Source organism: Nycticebus coucang, chromosome 15 (assembly GCF_027406575.1).
Source record: "Nycticebus coucang isolate mNycCou1 chromosome 15, mNycCou1.pri, whole genome shotgun sequence".
In the NCBI taxonomy this organism is placed as follows: domain Eukaryota; kingdom Metazoa; phylum Chordata; class Mammalia; order Primates; family Lorisidae; genus Nycticebus; species Nycticebus coucang.
Genome location: NC_069794.1, coordinates 80495087 through 80513205, shown reverse-complemented (window position 1 = coordinate 80513205; position 18119 = coordinate 80495087).

Here is an 18119-nt window from a genome sequence, read left to right as displayed (position 1 = left end):
CCAGACATAAAAAAAGAATAACCTACAAGGGGAAGAATTAGAAGAGGATGGTCATCGACCTTCAATCTCCTAAAACAACATAACTTTCAACCTAGGATCCAGTATCCAGCTAAACTGAGCTTCATTTAAGATGGAGAAATTAAATACTTTAAGGGCATTCACATGTTGAAGAAATTTGCCATAACTAAACCAGCTCTCCAGGATATTCTCAGATCCATCCTCCACAATGACAAGCACAATGCTCTACCACCAAAGTGAACTCACTCAGAAACTTTTGATCAAACTCCAACTTCCACAGCAGTGAAAGGATTAAAAATGCGCACTGGACTTTTGGAAAACTTGATACCCAAAATACTACCAGGTTTATCAATACTCTCAATTAATGCAAATGGCTTAAATTGTCCTCTACAGAGGCACAGGTTGGCTGACTGGGTACAAAAACTCAGGCCAGATAAAACAAAGCCGGGGGTATCATCGTACCAGATTTTAAGCTGTACTACAAGGCCATAGTGATCAAGATAGCATGGTACTGGCACAAAAATAGAGACGTAGACATTTTGAATCGAATAGAAAACCAGGAAATGAAACCAACAACTTACAACCACCTAATCTTTGATAAACCAAACAAGAACATCCACTGGGGGAAAGACTCCCTATTCAATAAATGGTGCTAAGAGAACTGGATATCCACATGTAAAAGACTGAAACTGAACCTGCACCTTTCTCCACTCACAAAAATTGATTCAAGATGGGTAAAGGACTCAAATTTAAGGCATGAAACAATAAAAATCCTCAAAGAAAGCATAGGAAAAACACTGGAAGATATTGGCCTGGGGAAAGACTTCATGAAGAAGACTGCCATGGCAATAGCAACAACAGCAATAATAAACAAATGGGACTTCATTAAACTGAAAAGCTTCTGTACAGCTAAGGAGACAATAACCAAAGTAAATAGACAACCTACACAATGGGAAAGTATATTTGCATATTGTGAATCAGACAAAAGCTTAATAACTAGGATCTATGCAGAACTTCAATTAATCCACAAGAAAAAAAATCAACAATCCCATACATCAATGGGGAAGATAGATGAACAGAACCTTCTCTAAAGAAGACTGACTAATGGTTAGCAAACACATGAAAAAATACTCATCATCCCTAATTATCAGAGAAATGCAAATTAAAACCACCCTGAGATGTCATCTAACTCCAGCAAGAATGGCCCATATCGCAAAATCTCAAAACTTCAGATGCTGGCGTGGATGTGGAGAGAAAGGAACACTTTTACACTGCTGGTGGGACTGCTAACTAATACAACCTTTTTGGAAGGAAGTATGGAGAAATCTTAAAGAACTCAACCTAGACCTTCCATTTGATCCTGCAATTCCATTACTGGGCATCTATCCAGAAGGAAAAAAAAAAAAAACCTTTTATTATAAAGACACTTGTACTAGACTGTTTATCACAGCTCAATTTACAATCGCTAATATGTGCAAACAGCATAAATGCTCCTCAACCCAGGAATGAATTGGAAAACTGTGGTATATGTATACTGTGGAATACTATTCAGTCATTTTAAAAAATGGATATTTTGCAGCATTTGTATTAACCTGGATGGAGGTGGAACACATTATACTTAGTGAAGCATCATAGAAAAGGAGAAGCATGAATCTTATGTATTCAACTTTGATATGAGGACAATTAATGATAATTAATGATATGGTGGGGCATGGGGGAAGGGGAGAGCAGACAGAGAGAGGAGGAGGTGAGGGTGAGGGAAAGGAAAAGAAAGAAAAAATAAAAGAAAATAAAATAGTGATTAATTCTCACAGAAATTGGATTTAATTTGGACCAAAGTATATTACTTGATTTGTAATTCAACTTGTTAATATGTTGTTTAGGATATTGCATCCTCATTTATAAGTGAAATGTGTTTGTAATTTCCCTTTATAATAACATTATTTTTCCAATTTTAATATAAGGTGTATCCAGATGAAGTAGAATGATTTCGAAGTATGTCTTCTTTTTCTATTGTCTATAAGATTTGGCATGATCTGTTTTTTGAAATTATCTTTTATTTTTATTTATAAATATTAGTTGTCCATTTTTTGAGACTTTGGAAAAAAATAATAAGAAGAATTTAACTGATGACTCCATACTGAACCTCAGAGTCAAAGCATTCTATGATAGACATACTCTTATCTGAAATGTGAATGTTATTTTTTTCATTATCATTATTATTATTGCTCAATATTTCATTGCAGAAATCATCTAATTTCTTTTCTGAATGCATTTATCTTTGTTCATTATTTACAAGGATTTTGTTTCTAGTCCTTATCTTAAACATTGTTATTGTTATTAAAAAAAAAAAAAAAAAAAACCTCAGGCCAGATATCTGCCACATAGAAGAATCTCATCTTACCTTAAAAAATAAATATAGACTCAGGGTGAAGGGATGGTCATCTATAATTCAGGTGAATGGAAATAAGAAAAGGGCAGGTGTTGCAATTTTATTCACAGATACAATAGGCTTTAAACCAACAAAAGTAAAGAAAAATAAGGATGGTCACTTCATATTTGTTAAGGGCAATACTCAACATGATGAGATTTCACTTATTAACATTTATGCACCCAACCAGAATGTGCCTTAATTTATAAGAGAGACTCTAACAGACATGAGCAACTTGATTTCCTCCAGCACCATAATAGTCAGAGATTTTAACACTCCTTTGGCAGTGTTGGATAGATCCTCCAATAAGAAGCTAAGCAAAGGGAGGGGGAGGAGGTAGGGGGAGGGGGATTAGTGGGATTACACCTGCGGTGCATCTTACAAGGATATATGTGAAACTTAGTCTATAAAACCAGTGTATGGTGCCCCATGATTGCATTAATGTACACAGCTATGATTTGATAAAAAAAAGAAAAGAAAGAAACTAAGCAAAGAAATTTTAGACAAACTTAACCATGCAACAATTGGATTTAATAGACATCGACAGAACATTGCATCCTAACTAAACTAAATACACGTTCTTCTCATCAGCCCATGGAAACATCCTCCCAAATTGACTACACCTTAGGCCACAAGTCTAACCTCAGCAAATTTAAAAGAATAGACATTATTCCTTATATTTTCTCGGATCATCATGGAATAAAAGGTGAACTGAGTAACAACAGGAATCTGCATACTCACATAAAATTGTGGAAACTAAATAACCTCATGCTGAATGATAGCTGGGTCATAGATGAGATTAAGAAGGAAAATACTAAATTTTTGGAACAAAATGATAATGAAGACATGAATTACCAGAACCTCTGGGATACCACAAAGGCAGTCCTAGGAGGGAAATTTATAGCATTGCAAGCCTTCCTCAAAAGAATGGACAGAGAAGAAGTCAACAACTTAATGGGACATCTCAAGCAACTGGAAAAAGAAGAACATTCCAACCCCAAATGCAGCAGAAGAAAAGAAATAACTAAAATTAGAGCAGAATTAAATGATATTTAAAACAAAAGGATTATACAACAGACAAATCTATCAAAAAGTTGGTTTTTTGAAAAGGTCAATAAAATAGACAAACCTTTGGCTAACCTAACCAGAAATAAAAGAGTAAAATCCCTAATTTCATCAATCAGAAATGGTAAAGGCCAAATAACAACAGACTCCTCAGAAATTAAAAAAATCCTTAATGAATATTACAAAAACTCTATTCTCAGAAGTATGAAATTGGGCCCTCAGAACGGGAGAGGATTTTTGCAGGTTATATTTCCTACAAAGGTTTAATAACCAGAATCCACAGAAAACTCAAACTTATTAATAAGAAAAGAACAAGCGACCCTATTTCATCATGGGCAAGAGACATGAACAGAAGCTTCTCTGAAGAAGACAGATACACAGTCTACAGACACATGAAAAAATGCTCATCATCTTTAATCATCAGAGAAATGCAAACCAAAACCACTTTGAAATATCATCTAACTCCAGTAAGAGTAGCCTACATCACAAAATCCCAAAATTACAGATGTTGGCATGGATGTGGAGAAAAGGGAACACTTCCGCACTGCTGGTGGGAATGCAAGCTAGTATGTTCCTTTTGGAAAGAAGTTTGGAGAACACTCAGGGATCTAAATGTAGACCTGCCATTTGATCCTGCATTCCTCTACTAGGTGTATATCCAAAAGACCAAAAATCACTTGGCAACAAATATATTTGCAGCATATTGTTCATTGCAGCTCAATTCATAATTGCCAAGTCATGGAAGAAGCCCAAGTGCCCATCGACCCATGAATGGATTAATAAATTATGGTATATGTATGCCGGAATACTATGCAGCGTTAAAAAAAGATGGAGATTTTACCTCTTTTATGTTTACATGGATGGAGCTGGAATGTATTCTTGTTAGTAAAGTATCTCAGGAATGGGAAAAAAAATATTCAATGTACTCGGCCCTACTATGAAACCAATTTATAATCACTCACACTTTCATATGAAAGATATCATATGAAGGATATCTGGAAGGCTGAGGCAGGCAGATTGCTTGAACTCAGGAGTTCAAGACCAGTCTGAGCAACAGCAAGACCCTGTCTCTACTAACAAAACAGAAAAAGGAAAAGGAGAAAAATAAAATCAGTGCCCTAAAGCCAAAGCCTAATACAGAGAAAGGCCCTAACTCTTTGATTCCATGAAAGCTGATAGATGCAGGAAAGCTGCAGAAGAAAAGTCTTAAGCTAACAGTGGTTGGTTCATGAGGTTTAAGGAAAGAAGCCAGCTCCATCACAGAAAGTGCAAGGTGAGGCAGCAAGTGCTGGTGGAGAAGCTGTAACAAGCTGTCCAGCAGATCTAGTCAAGAGAACTGATGAAGGGGCTACACCAAACAATATATCTCCAGTGTAGATGAAACAGCATTCTATTGAAAGAAGATGCCATTGAGGACTTTCATAACCAGAGAAGAGAAGCCACTGCCTCAAAGCTTCAAAGGACAGGTGGACTCTCTTACAAGCTATTCAGCCTGTGACTTAAAGTTGAACCCGATGCTCATTTATCAATCTGAAATTGTTAGAGGCCAAATCTACTCTTCCTATGCTGTATAAATGGGACAACAAAGCCTGGATGACAGCACATCTTTCATAGCATGTTTAAACTACTAAATAGTCGAAGCCACTATTGAGACCTATTGCTCAGAAGAAAAGATTTCCTTCCAAATATTAGTGCTTATTGACGATGCACCTAGTCACCAAAGAGCTCTGATGGAGATGTGCAGGAGATTAAGGTTGTTTCTATGCCTGCTAAGACGATGTTTATCCTACAGTCCATGGGCCAAAGAGTAATTTTTAACTCTTAATATTTAAGTCCCATTTATAAGGCTGTGGCTGCCATAGAGAATGATTCCTCTGATGGTTCTGGGCAAAATAAATTGAAAGACTTCTGAAAAGAGATTCATCATTCTAGAAATTATTAAGAATATCCATAATGTTGACATTAACAAGAGTTGGTTTCAGTGGAGGAAATGACTGAAAATGTGGTGGGATTAGAAGTAGAACAAGAGTTAAAAATGAAGTCCATAGACTGACAACAATGACTGAATCGCTGTAATCTCATGATCAAACTTGGAGGGATGAGAAGTTGCTTCTTATGGATGAGCCAAGAAAGTGGTTTCTTGAGATGGAATCTCCTGGTGAAGATGCTTGAATATTGTTGAAATGATAACAAAGGAATTAGAGTTTTAGGTAAACTCAGCTGATAAAGCAGTGGCAAGATCTGAGAAGAGTGCCTCTAATTTTGAAAAAAGTTCTGCTGTGGGTAAAATCCTATCAAATAGCATCACATGCTACAGAGAAGTCTTTCATGAAAGGAAGAGAAAATCAAAGTGGCAAACTTCACTGTTGTCTTATTTTAAGAAATTTACACAGCCAGCCCAGGGTTCAGCGACCAATCCCTGATCAGTCAGCATCTGTCAACATTGAGGCAAGACTCTCCAGCAGCAAAAAGATTACAATTTGCTGAGCTCAGACAATGGTTAGCATTTTTTACTACATTTTTTAGACATAATGCTATTGCACACTTAGACTACGGTATAGTGTAAACATAACTTTTATATGCACCAGGAAACAAAAAATTCACATGACTTGCTGTATTGAGCTATTTGCTTAAGTGTGGTGGTCTGGAACCAAACACACAATATCTCTGAAGTGTGCCTGTATTACCTTAATCATAAGGCAGGTTAGTCAAAGGTGCTATGAGAAGGCAAGGGTAGAAAAACACAGGTCGGGGAAAGCCATTTTTAAAAGTAGATACATATGCTTCTCTTCCATTCACATCCTCCCTGTCTTGGATGCTGTATCATTTATAATTAAGTTCAGCCAAAGGAATAGAAAACTCAAAATAACAGTTGTTTAAACAAAGCTTGTTTTACTTAAGAAGGTCTGTCTATTGTAAAAACTTTGAAAGTAAGCAATTCAGGAATGGTTTGGTGACTTATGTTGGCAGTAACCCCAGCTTCTTATGATTTTTGCTTTGCTACATACAACTCTCATTCCCATAGTCAGCTCATGATACAAAATGGCTGCTGGAGTGCCAGCCATTACATCTAAATTCCAGCTGCTTACATGTATAAGGAGGAAGGGACAAAGAAGTGTATACCCCTTCCATTTAGGGACACTCACTTGATCTTGCATATACCCATTTTACTTGCATTCCATTGGTCAGAACTAATTCACATGGTCACATCAATCTTCAAGAGAGGCTACAAGATGTAGTCTTTATCCTGTTCAGCCAGGTACACAGTTAAAAACTGAGAGCTCTGTTACTAAGAGGGGGGAAACAGGCTTTGGGGAAAGGACACAGTCTACCACAGATACCACATCCCCCATGTCTTTCATACTTAATGACTAAAAAGGTAGTGTTTCCAACAGAAATGTATTTCTGTGCTATTGCTCAGATTCTCTTGGTCATAACACCTCTAAGGTCTTTAGCCACTTCTTCCATTGCAGCCACTGCTGTCCTGACCCACAGTTCTGTGTGGGCTGCGATCAACTTCTCAAGAGTGCGAGAAGGCACCCCAGACAGGCACGAGCAACAACTGAGTGCCTCACCTCCAGCTTAGGCACCAAGGGACCACATAGCACCTACGTGTGTTCAATCAGAATGGAGGAGGAGTTGCTGCCTGCTGCACAAACCTTCAGCTAATGGAAGATAGTAGAAGATGGATAATCTCTGCCCTTCTTTTCCCTGCAGAACGGCTAACTTGTGACAGTCATTCATGTGGCACATCAGTAGATGGCTCTGGAAGACTGGATCCTCAGTTGAGCTTAACCACAGACAGTGGCCAGCTTGGGTAGAGCCCCTTGTGGGTTCTCTCTCCATCCCGTTTTCCCCCTCCTCCCTCACTCTTCTGTCTTGGGAAGGCTCCCCTAATATAGAGGTAGCCTGCATTCTTTTTCCCCAGGCTCTGCTTTCTGGGAAAGCCAGGCTAAGACAAGACTCCTTCCTCCTCCCTTTCCCATTTCCTGGTGGCCAGCTGGGCCTCAGTGCTCGGGCTAAGGAAGGTATAAGAACTGGTTACAGAACTAAAGCCAGGTTTCAGGCAGGCTCCAGTAAAGTCTTACTTAATCTAATGCTTTCCAACCTTTTTATCCCAGACAAAATCAGCCTCCCAAATTTAACAAGGTTTCTAATTATCTCAGATTAAGAAAAATAAATAGCTTGGAGTATTTAAAAAATGGCTTTTGCTAATCAGCTTCTTTATGAGTTAAATTCGTTTGCAGAGCTCCTTCTTAATAGACTGAATTGAATACATGAAGAAATATAGAGGTAAAATCCCAACAGTTTTCCCAGAAACTTCATTCTAATCTCCCTGCCATGCAATTGGGGGGAAGGGAGGGTGTCTATCTTTTGCTCAGCCTCATTGTGGCCCTTAGCTCAATTCTTAGCACTTTTCATTGTGAGCTGATTCTCAATGCAACTCTAGTTCCCAAGAAGGCAATACTTTCTAGCGAGAGAAAAGTCCACTAAAAAATGTAGAAATATTAGGTGCTAGTTCCTTCCCTACATTCTCCTTCATCAACCTATTTATGACTTTAAAGCATTTGTAGGATGATGGTTAAAAGAAAATAAACTGACTAACCAAAACATGTCACTTTGTGAATATTATCCTAATGATATCATTTATTTCTGAAAGAGTAGTCCAACTTAATGGGATTTGAAGGACCAGGTGTCTATGATTTCTATGACTCCCACAGAAGAGACCATACTGGAGCAGCTGAAGTAATGCAGGCTGAGCATCCCTAATCCAAAAATCAAAAATCCAAAATGCTCTGAAATCTGCACTTTTTTGAGCGTCAGCATGATGCCACACGTGGAAATTCCACACCTGCCCTCATGGAAGGGGTAGCAGTTAAAACACAGTCAACAATTTATTTCATGCACAAAGTTATTTAGAGTATTGCAAAAATTTACCTTCAGTCAATGCATATAAGGTGTATATGAAAAATAAATGAATTTTGGGTTTAAACTTTGGTTCCATCCCTGGATATCTCATTATGTGCATATAGCACATATTCCAAAATCCCAGAAAAATCCTAAATCCAATAAAGGACGCTAAATTCATGCAGCAAATCCAGATCTGTTTAGAGTCAGAAGTTTGAAGTCTGATTCAGAAATGACTATATTTCTGGATTTTGCCACATCCCCCGATTGGGTTGGATGTTGTAATAGCCTCTGCTCTGTTTTCTATGAAGGCACCATAACATCTTACAAAAAGTCAAAAGGATTTAATGTTGTTTTCAGAATTTTTGGATAAATTATTTAACCCACTGACAAAATTGAAACAAACCTGGGAGATTATAAAATCTGGATAAGAGATTGCAGAACTTTTTAATTTAAAAGTACCATCTCTTTCTAAATGGTTCATTACTTGTCTGATACATACATTTGGCAATAAAACTGAATTATTTTTCTCTCAAAATTTGTTTTCCGTAAGACAGAATAACCCCATCCAATTCCTATCTGTGGTTCTGTTGGACATTTGGTTAAACGTCATTCTGTGTCAAATTTCCCAACATAGCATTAATTTAACAAGCCGTTTTCCGTAGTAAAGATATCCTTGGTTACTCCTTTTGAATTTAAGCTGTACTAAAATCAAAGGAAATATTGAAACCTTTGAAGAAAGTGTTAACTTTACGTGCTCCTTCTTTCAGATCTAAGGGTCCACGCTTACTCCTGAATTATTTCCATCAATGGCCACTGCCATCTACGGATTACATATCATTTGAAGGAAGCATAATTATTCTAAGTTATGAGCCACCCTTCAGTCACAGCTTTTCTAAACATTCTCGATATGATGGCTTTCAGGCTTGAGGTCTGCGCTGTCTACTGAGTCATATTCAGTCATCCATGGTGTATGCAGAATGTGTTGTCAATAAAAAGTTACATCACAGCTGCCTGTGGAGGTGTGCCTCCCAGGCCTGACACCAGGCTCATCCGAGGCACTGGGTGTTCTGGCTTTACCACAGGGTAAAGCAACATTGTCAAGATTAATAGGTGAAATTTGGCTCCAACTTTAACAGTTGGTCTTAGAGGGGAAAAAATGTCTTCTCTCTCTCTCCTCTGGCTTCCCTTTGCCGGTGCTTTCCTAAACCTGAGAATGTGTTTGCGCTTTCCAACCTCCACTTTCCAGTCTCACAACTCAGCCAGATTTTCTGCTGAGCCAGCCAGTGGGAATAAACACCACTGTCCATGGCAACGATATGCGTATGTGTCTGTGTGTGTGGTGTGAGAGTGCATTTGCGTGTGTGGTGCTAGGTGTGTTTGTGTGTTGTAATCATGTTTGTGTGGCATATGAATTGTATGTGTGTATTTGTGTAGGATATGTGTCGTGTGTGTGGTATAAGTGGGTGGTGTATGTCTCCATGTGTTCGTGTGTGGGGTGTACGTTTTGTGTGTCTATGTGTGTGTGGTATGGGTCTGTGTTTGTATGTAATGTATATGTGGTCTGAGTGTGTGTGAATGTTTGTATGTAATCTGAGACTGTGTGGCATATGTGTCAGTGTATAGCATAAATGAATGTGTGTCTGTGTGTATGTTGAGTGAGGGGTGTTTGTGTTCTGTGTGTATGGTATGTGTGTTTGTGTGTGATGTGTGTGTCTGTGTATAATGTAAGTCTGTATGTTTATGTGTGATGTGTGTCTGTATCTGTGCTTCTGTGTGATGTATGTGTTTATGTGTAATGCAGGGTGTGTTGTGTGTGTAGTATGTGTGTCTGTGTGTAATGTGTATGTGGGTCTGTAATGTAGTGTGTGTTGTGCGTGTAATATGTCTGTGTCTGTGTTTGCATGTAATGTGTGTGGTATATGTGTGTTTGCGTATGGTGTAGGTGTGTGGAGGGTGTGACCTGTATGTTGGTGTGTGTGATGTGTGTCTGTGTTCTCTGAGTGTGATCTGTGTTTTGGTGTGTGTGATGTGTGTCTGTGTTCTCTGGTGTGATCTGTGTGCTGGTGTGTGTGATGTGTGTTTGTATATAGTGTAGGTGTGTGTTCGTGTGCGTGATGTGTGTCTGTGATCTCTGGGTGTGATCTGTGTGTTGGTGTGTGCGATGTGTGCCTGTGTTCTCTGGGTGTGATCCATGTGTTGGTGTGTGTGATGTGTGTCTGTTTCTCTGGGTGTGATCCGTGTGTTGGTGTGTGCGATGTGTGTCTGTGTTCTCTGGGTGTGATCCGTGTGTTGGTGTGTGCGATGTGTGTCTGTGTTCTCTGGGTGTGATCCGTGTGTTGGTGTGTGCTATGTGTGCCTGTGTTCTCTGGGTGTGATCCATGTGTTGGTGTGTGTGATGTGTGTCTGTGTTCTCTGGGTGTGATCTGTGTGTTGGTGTGTGCGATGTGTGCCTGTGTTCTCTGGGTGTGATCCATGTGTTGGTGTGTGCGATGTGTGTCTGTGTTCTCTGGGTGTGATCCGTGTGTTGGTGTGTGCGATGTGTGTCTGTGTTCTCTGGGTGTGATCTGTGTGTTGGTGTGTGTGATGTGTGTGTTCTCTGGGTGTGATCTCTCTGTTTGTGTGCTGTGTTGGCCTGTCTGTGTCTGTCTACGTGTTACTTTTCCTCTGGTCTCCTCCAGAACCATCAGCCCACACAATCCACACTTCGTAAAACAGAACACACGACTTCCAAGGGTTGGAACACAACTTCCAACCCCAATACAAGGAACTGAAGCAAAAACAAATTCCCTCCCACAGTCAGAGAGCCCCGGGAGAGGAATGAGGTCCGGATTCAAACCTCGGCTGGTGGGTCTCCATCGGGGGTGGGAGAAGGTAACCTTTACTGACCCCGGCTGCAGGCTGCGGCCTATGCGACTCATCTACATTCCTCGGGTTCTCCTGCAGTAGGAGAAGAAAATGCTTTTCTATGTTTTGTTAACACCAGTGATGCGGGAATTCCAGAGCGGTGGGTCCTCACAGTCAAGCAGGGCTTCCATTCCCGAGAGGCCCGAGAGGAAGGATTTCGGCTCTTCCTGCACCTGCACCAGGAGGCGGAGCTAGACCCGGCTGGAGAGATGCGGTTTTGTTGTCAGCAGCGGATAAAGAAAGACTTGTGAAACTGGGACTAACGTCCTCAGCTCTGGCTTTGCTGCCTGTGAAACAGGGTGTTGGCTGTCTGCCAGCGCACAGATGATACGACTCTATAAAAGTCGTCAGTACTGGGTCTGTGTTCGGGAAGTCCCCGCGGGAACAACCTGCAGGCCTGGGCCTGAGAAAGCCTCTGGCAACAATAAGGAAAATAATGGAGAATCCAGAGAATCCACAGAACGGTCTACCTTCTGTGGTGGAATAAATTGGGTTTTAAATGAAAGTAGCATAAACTCTAGGCCAAACTGTGTAGTAGGCAGGCTTCAGGGGCAGCTCCTGCATGATCCTGCTTTCTGGTCCATCTCAGTAAAGGATTTAAAATCAGTGGCTTCCAGTTCAGATGGGTTTGGGGGTCGATGAATTTCTCCCTCTCTCTCTTTTTTTATCAAAGGGGTATGGGCATTTAAATCTTATTTTGCACTGTGGAAAGAGTTGTAGCAGGAGTCCCAGGCGGAAGCAGTGGGTGCGCAGCAGCACGGGGGTCTCGGCCTCATCCTCTCAGGCCCGGCAGCCAGAGTTCTTCCAGGATTCCTCCCTCCGTACGGAGGCGCGCCCCGGAGCCCCGCGTGGCAGAGCGCTCCCTCCCCCGCCCTTAGCCCGTGCTGGTAGCTGAGGGCATCACAGCCGGCTGTGCTCTCCTGCTCTGTTTGTTTGCATTCCATTTGATTAGCCAGCTGGCAAACCTTCTCCACCCTGAGCTGACGGTGACTACGGGCTCTGATGTGCTCAGAGGGGGTGGCGGGAGCTCACAGGAGCGTCACCAGCCTCCAGCCAGGAATTCCACCTGTCCCAGTGGCAGCCAGGATGTCCTCATCCTTGCCCAACCAACCTTCTCCAGTGGATTTCTTTCTCCCTTTCTGGGGGAAGGGATAAATGGCATCATCAGGCATTGAGCATTTTCAGCTAGCAGAGCCTCTGGTGAGAGACTCCCAGTGACTTGGGTGGTCAGTCCCGGCAGGAAACCCCGCCAGGGAGCAGCAGGATCGGGCGCCCGGCAGGGGGCGCGTGGCCTCCTCGGCTCCAGGCAACAAGGGTGTAACTAGGAAGTTGGATTCTGAGTGGCAGGAAGGACTGGGGTTGTCTGACTTAGATGCTGTTGTTGGAAGGTGTTGATTAGAGGAGTGGCTAAAGCAAGAGAAATCCTGAATCACGCTGTGGCCATGCGGCAGAAGAATCATGTACTTAGTGAGACTGTGCCTGTGCCCCGAGCCATTTCCTGAGCCAAAACAAATATTTGAGATTGCAGAGCTGAGTAAGGCTGCAAAGTGTTGTGCAGATTATTCTCATTTTCTCTGCTGCAACTGGAGGCTGTGGAGAGCTTTGTTTGTGGCAGTCAACACAAGAAGCTTGTTTCTGTGGGTAGTTTGTACTGAAAGCCAATGACTTCATACATTAAGAATGTCCTGCCTGGCTGGCTCCTAGGTCTCCACTTGCTCTTCTGCTTTCATTGTGTAATTGGTGCCTACACAGAATTTGCAAAAGCAGCCCCCCAGAACCAAATGGCCAAGGGACATATGGCCCAGGAACAGTCTCTTCTCTGCCAGCCTGGTGCTGTCAGAGAAAGAGGCCAGCAAACACAAGGCTGTTTGGAAAGTATAGGTGCCCATCCCACCTCCGTCACAGGCAGGATATGTGATCTGAGTGACTGTCTTACCCTCTGAAGGTATCAGTTTCCTAACCTGTGAAAATTATGTCCAAGGTCCTATCCAACAAAACTTTCAAGCTCAAACCTGTCTGGCATAGGCTCAGGACATTTGGGGACTGATGAGAACAATTTAAAGTCTGATTTGGGGTTTGATCACCCCTCTTGGGGTAGGTGCGCCATGTCCTCTACCTAAGCCAGAGCTTGGACTCTGGAAGAATGGAGCCAATCCTCAGAATCACCTTGACATGTCATGCACCTTTTTTGTGGGTTTTAAAGTCACATTCTCTGGTCTATTAGAAAAACAACAGCAACCACCAGGCACCACCCAGAACCAGAAAAGTCTAAGGGACCAAGGACAGAGGGAATCTAAGGGGGCTGGGAGAAAGGGTGAATTGCCCAGAGCAATTGCTTCGTGCCAGTCATCTTGCTACCAGTCCTTCTTATTTCCAACGCCACTATGTTCCAAAATGCACTCTCCCCTTCTCTTTCTCTATTCAGAGATCACATTTCCTCTGCCTTTTGGCATTGTCTGCCATGTCTTGAATTTAATCAGCCTTTTTTCCCCCTCCATCTTGGCAACAGAACCACAGGGCTGGATTCTTATTAGACTAAAGTTACATAAGTCCTGCAATTCAAAGAGAGAATTGAGTCAGCAGGACAGCACTGACTAAGCATTCCCAGGTTGGCCATAGTGGAGCCAAATCTCTGGTCCTTATTTTGGCCTAATTCCCATTGAAATCCAATGCCCAGTAAGAACAGCAAGCTTTATATATATAATTATGAGCAAAGGTTTTTAAAAGGCTAAAGGACAAGAAATAAGGATCTGTATCTTCCTATCAGCAATTACCCTATGCTTATTATTGTAATAACCCAACTGTGTGTGCGTCTGTTTGTGTGGACGCAGGAGGTAGTTTTTTATCCTGCAAGCACCCTCTGTGAGGCCCTGCCTGAGCCGGGCTGATGGGATCAAGATACCTCCATAATTGGCGAGGGAGGAGAAAGGAGAGTTGGAAGGATTTTGTGTGTTCTTCATCCCCTACTACTACTCAATACTACCTTGTGTTTTTATTACTGAGCAATTATACTATAAGTTATCCCAAACAAGTAGTTCGCTGTTATGAGACAAAAAGGAAAATCAGTGGGTATTAAAAATACTGAGTATTTGTGGGAACTTAGAGGTAATGCCCAGGGGTGACTTTGGAAAAATGTACATCTTGGGCGGCACCTGTGGCTCAAAGGAATAGGGCACTGGCCCCATATACTGGAGGTGGAGGGTTCAAACCCAGCCCAGGTCAAAAACTGCAAAAAAAAAAAAAGTATACCTCTGAGTATTAAAAATAGGATATTCTGGCTTAGCGCCCATAGCTCAGTGAGTAGGGTGCTGGCCACAAACACCAAAAACTTGCGGGTCAGAGCCTGGCCGGGCCTGCTAAACAACAACTGCAACCAGAAAATAGCCAGGCCTTGTGGTGGGCACCTATAGTCCCAGCTACTTGGGAGGCTGAGGCAAGAGAATCGCTGAAGCCCAAGAGTTGCTGTGAGCTGTGACACCTTGGCACTCTACCGAGGGTGACATAGTGAGACTCGGATATTCTGGAGATTAGTTACCCCCGAAATATGGCTCTTTGCTTGAGAAATAAAGGGCTGAAAGGGAATGTGATAGAAATAGTAAACTCTCTAATGATATGCAGAGGTTCTCAACCCTGGCTCCACATGAGAAAATCTTGGGGAATAAAAATTCGTCATGACGTGTTCCACCCCACTGAAGTCGGGTCTCTGGAGGGTGGGGTTCAGGCATTGATACTTTTGAAGGCTCTCCAAATAATTTCGATGCACAAAGGGCTGGGAACACTAAAAAACAGTAAGCACTGTTTTCTTCAGTAAAGAAGTCAGTTGGGAAATGCCCCCCAAACTGAAAAGAGACCACAAAAGTATTACATAGTAAGATACTATTCTTATATAATTGTGATACTAGTAGCAACTAACTCTCATTATGCAACAAGTTGGACACTGAAGGATTTACTTGCATGAATTCACTTAATTCTAATAACAAGTCCTACGAAAGATGTATCATTAATGGACCTATTTGACAGCTAGGGGCACCAAGGCTTAGATCCAGTTCTTGTCCAGGACCATCAAATTGAGATCTAGCATGTGACAGACACATACACCTATGTAGCATGAGAAATACCAAGGTAAGTAAAATACTACATATGGGCTGACCCTCAAGTCCCTGCCTTCAAGTCACGGAGCAAATGATTAAAGTCAAAAACGGAACAGACAACTGTTACAGAGCTACAGATGTGAGGGGGCCACAGGAGAGGGAGGATTAGTTAAGGCTTAATAACACAGCTAAGCTGAGCTTTAAAGAATGAGCTCAGGATTCTGTTAGGCTGCAATGGTCCCTGGTTTATGGCAGCAGGAGGAGATCCAAGGAGAAAGCACAGTGTGCAGAAATCTAGGAGAGTGGCTGAGAAACACTAAGTGGCCTGATAGGATTAGGTTTATTAAAAAGGCAGGATGAGGGCAGTTGTCTTGAACCATGGGATCTTAAATGGGAGCTAGAAGGCAGCAGGGCACCCCCACAAGCATCTGAACAGGGTGTGCAATGGCACAGTGTTTCTGTACGAGCGAGCCAACCCGGGAGTCCTTGGAGGCCTTTCCAGGGGAGTGAAGCAGGCCCAGCCCAATGGGCTCTCAGTGGTCCCCAGAACAAGGGAAGAAAGTCAAAGGCATCTGGGGATGCATTTAACATACAGCCCTAAAATTTGATCTTGCCAGCATTGAGCTTCTCAAAACCCTCCCACAAAACCGACCTTATTGTCAGCAACCACATCCCCGGCCCAGTCTGACCCCTGAACTATCTCAATGTGCCTTTGTTAGCTGTGGCTGCTGTTAGACTTTTCTAATGTGCAAGAGGATGTACAGCTATCTTCTCTATGTAGTCTGGACTCCTGCTGCTCGTGTATTAATTTAGACATTGTTCTTTTTCTCTGTGTCTATGATGACCCATGATATTTGATGTTTCATCAAGGAGGAAGTGAAGAAAATGAGAATTCCGGATGCTGAGCTAGGTGTGACTTCCTTGTATTTCCATAGGTAGAGCATTTCAAACCTTCCACTGGAGAACCTCTACTGGGATTCTGAGGGGTGGCCAATTATGGCCTGATAAGAGTGTACATTTCTTTGCAATTTGGGGTTTTATCTTAAAATTCCATGTAAATTCTGTATTCCCACAATATACCCAACTCTTCCTGTCATGATATACTAAGTTTATCTTGTGGCTTTGGTGGTGACCTCTGGCTCATCACCATGGACCTATCTTTAACAAGAGACCATCCTGATGATTTCTGTTTAGGACAGGATTATTGATTTGGATATAAGTCACTTAAAGATACTTTTAAGCTCTCTATTTCACGCTGATCAAAGAAATCCAGTGAACCTTACTTGGTTGTTTTTTACTGTATAAGTTAACAATTGGTAGGTGTCAGCATTTATGTTTTCATGACCACTTGGTGGGAAAACACTCTTCAATAAAAGATTCCTTGGTCCATAGAGATAGATTGCTATTTAACGTCCAGTCGCTGTCTCCACAGTGTGAAACCTACTGGGCAAGGGAGGGTGAAGCAGGAAGAGGAGTTTTGGAAGTGGGGGGCTTGGTCACTTGACTGTTGCAGGTTGGCAGCAGGAAATTATCCTTGATTGATAATCTTTGTGTAAAACTGGTGCCCTCTTTATAGCTCCTCCTCACATACAGTAACACTCCTTGTTCCAAAACTCCGTGACCTCCCGGGTACACCTTCAGTTCCTTCTCCCCTTCCCAAGGCCCTGGCTTCCTCTCAAATCATCAGCCTCTGACCCCTAACACATTCTTTTTTTGAGACAGAGCCTCAAGATATTGCCCTGGGTAGAGTGCTGTGGCATCACAGCTCACAACAACCTCCAGCTCCTGGGTTTAAGCTATTCTCTTGCCTCAACCTCTGGAGTAGCTGGAACTACAGGCACTCACCACAAGGTCCAGGTATTTTTTTTTTTTTTTTGGTTGTAGTTGTCATTATTTGGCAGTCCTGGGCCAGATTCCAACCCACCATCTCTGGTGTATGTGGCTGGTGCTTGAGCCACAGGCGCCGAGCCCCCTAACACATTCTTTACAGCTCAGCTTCTCTGTTATTTTCTTCCTTTATTCCATCTTGATGGAGGAGCTAAGAGTATCTCCCTACTCCGTCTGCCACTCTCCATTTTCTCTGAAGATGTTTTCTTTTTAACATAGTACGAAGGTCAGGGTTCCCCTAACCAGCAGTTCTCAACATGTGGGTCTCAACCCCTTTTTAACAATTAAAATACATTGCAGCTTTAGGAAGGTTGAGAACCACTGCCCTAAACCCTGCCTCTCTTTTCTTCGTCTCCCTGGTTCTTGGCATCTGGTTTCTCTCCCCAGGGCAAGGTTGTGTTGTGTACCGGGGGGCCTTGCCCTTACCTGGGGAATGACGAGGCTCCTCCCCACAGGAGGGAGCCTCCCCATCTTTCCCTGCCTTGAAACCTGCTCTGGGGCTCCTGCTGTGGCCTCAGTACAGCTCTCCCAATGACCAGCTACCTGAATGTTCCAAATGCTAACTCATCCATTTTCTTTCCTGATCAAGCTAAGTTACAGCAGATAAAATATTTTAGTCACTCATTAACTATCTCTTCATTTGGATATGGCTCTGTCAGAGACCTGCAGTCACAGATACATACACGTGAGCCAAGAAAAAAAAATCATGTGGTAACTGCCTACCATCTACTTCCTGTGTACACCTAAGACCTGATGAACCTGTGTCTGCCACTGCCCAGGGCACGTCAGAGCCACCAAAATCCCTGCTGGTT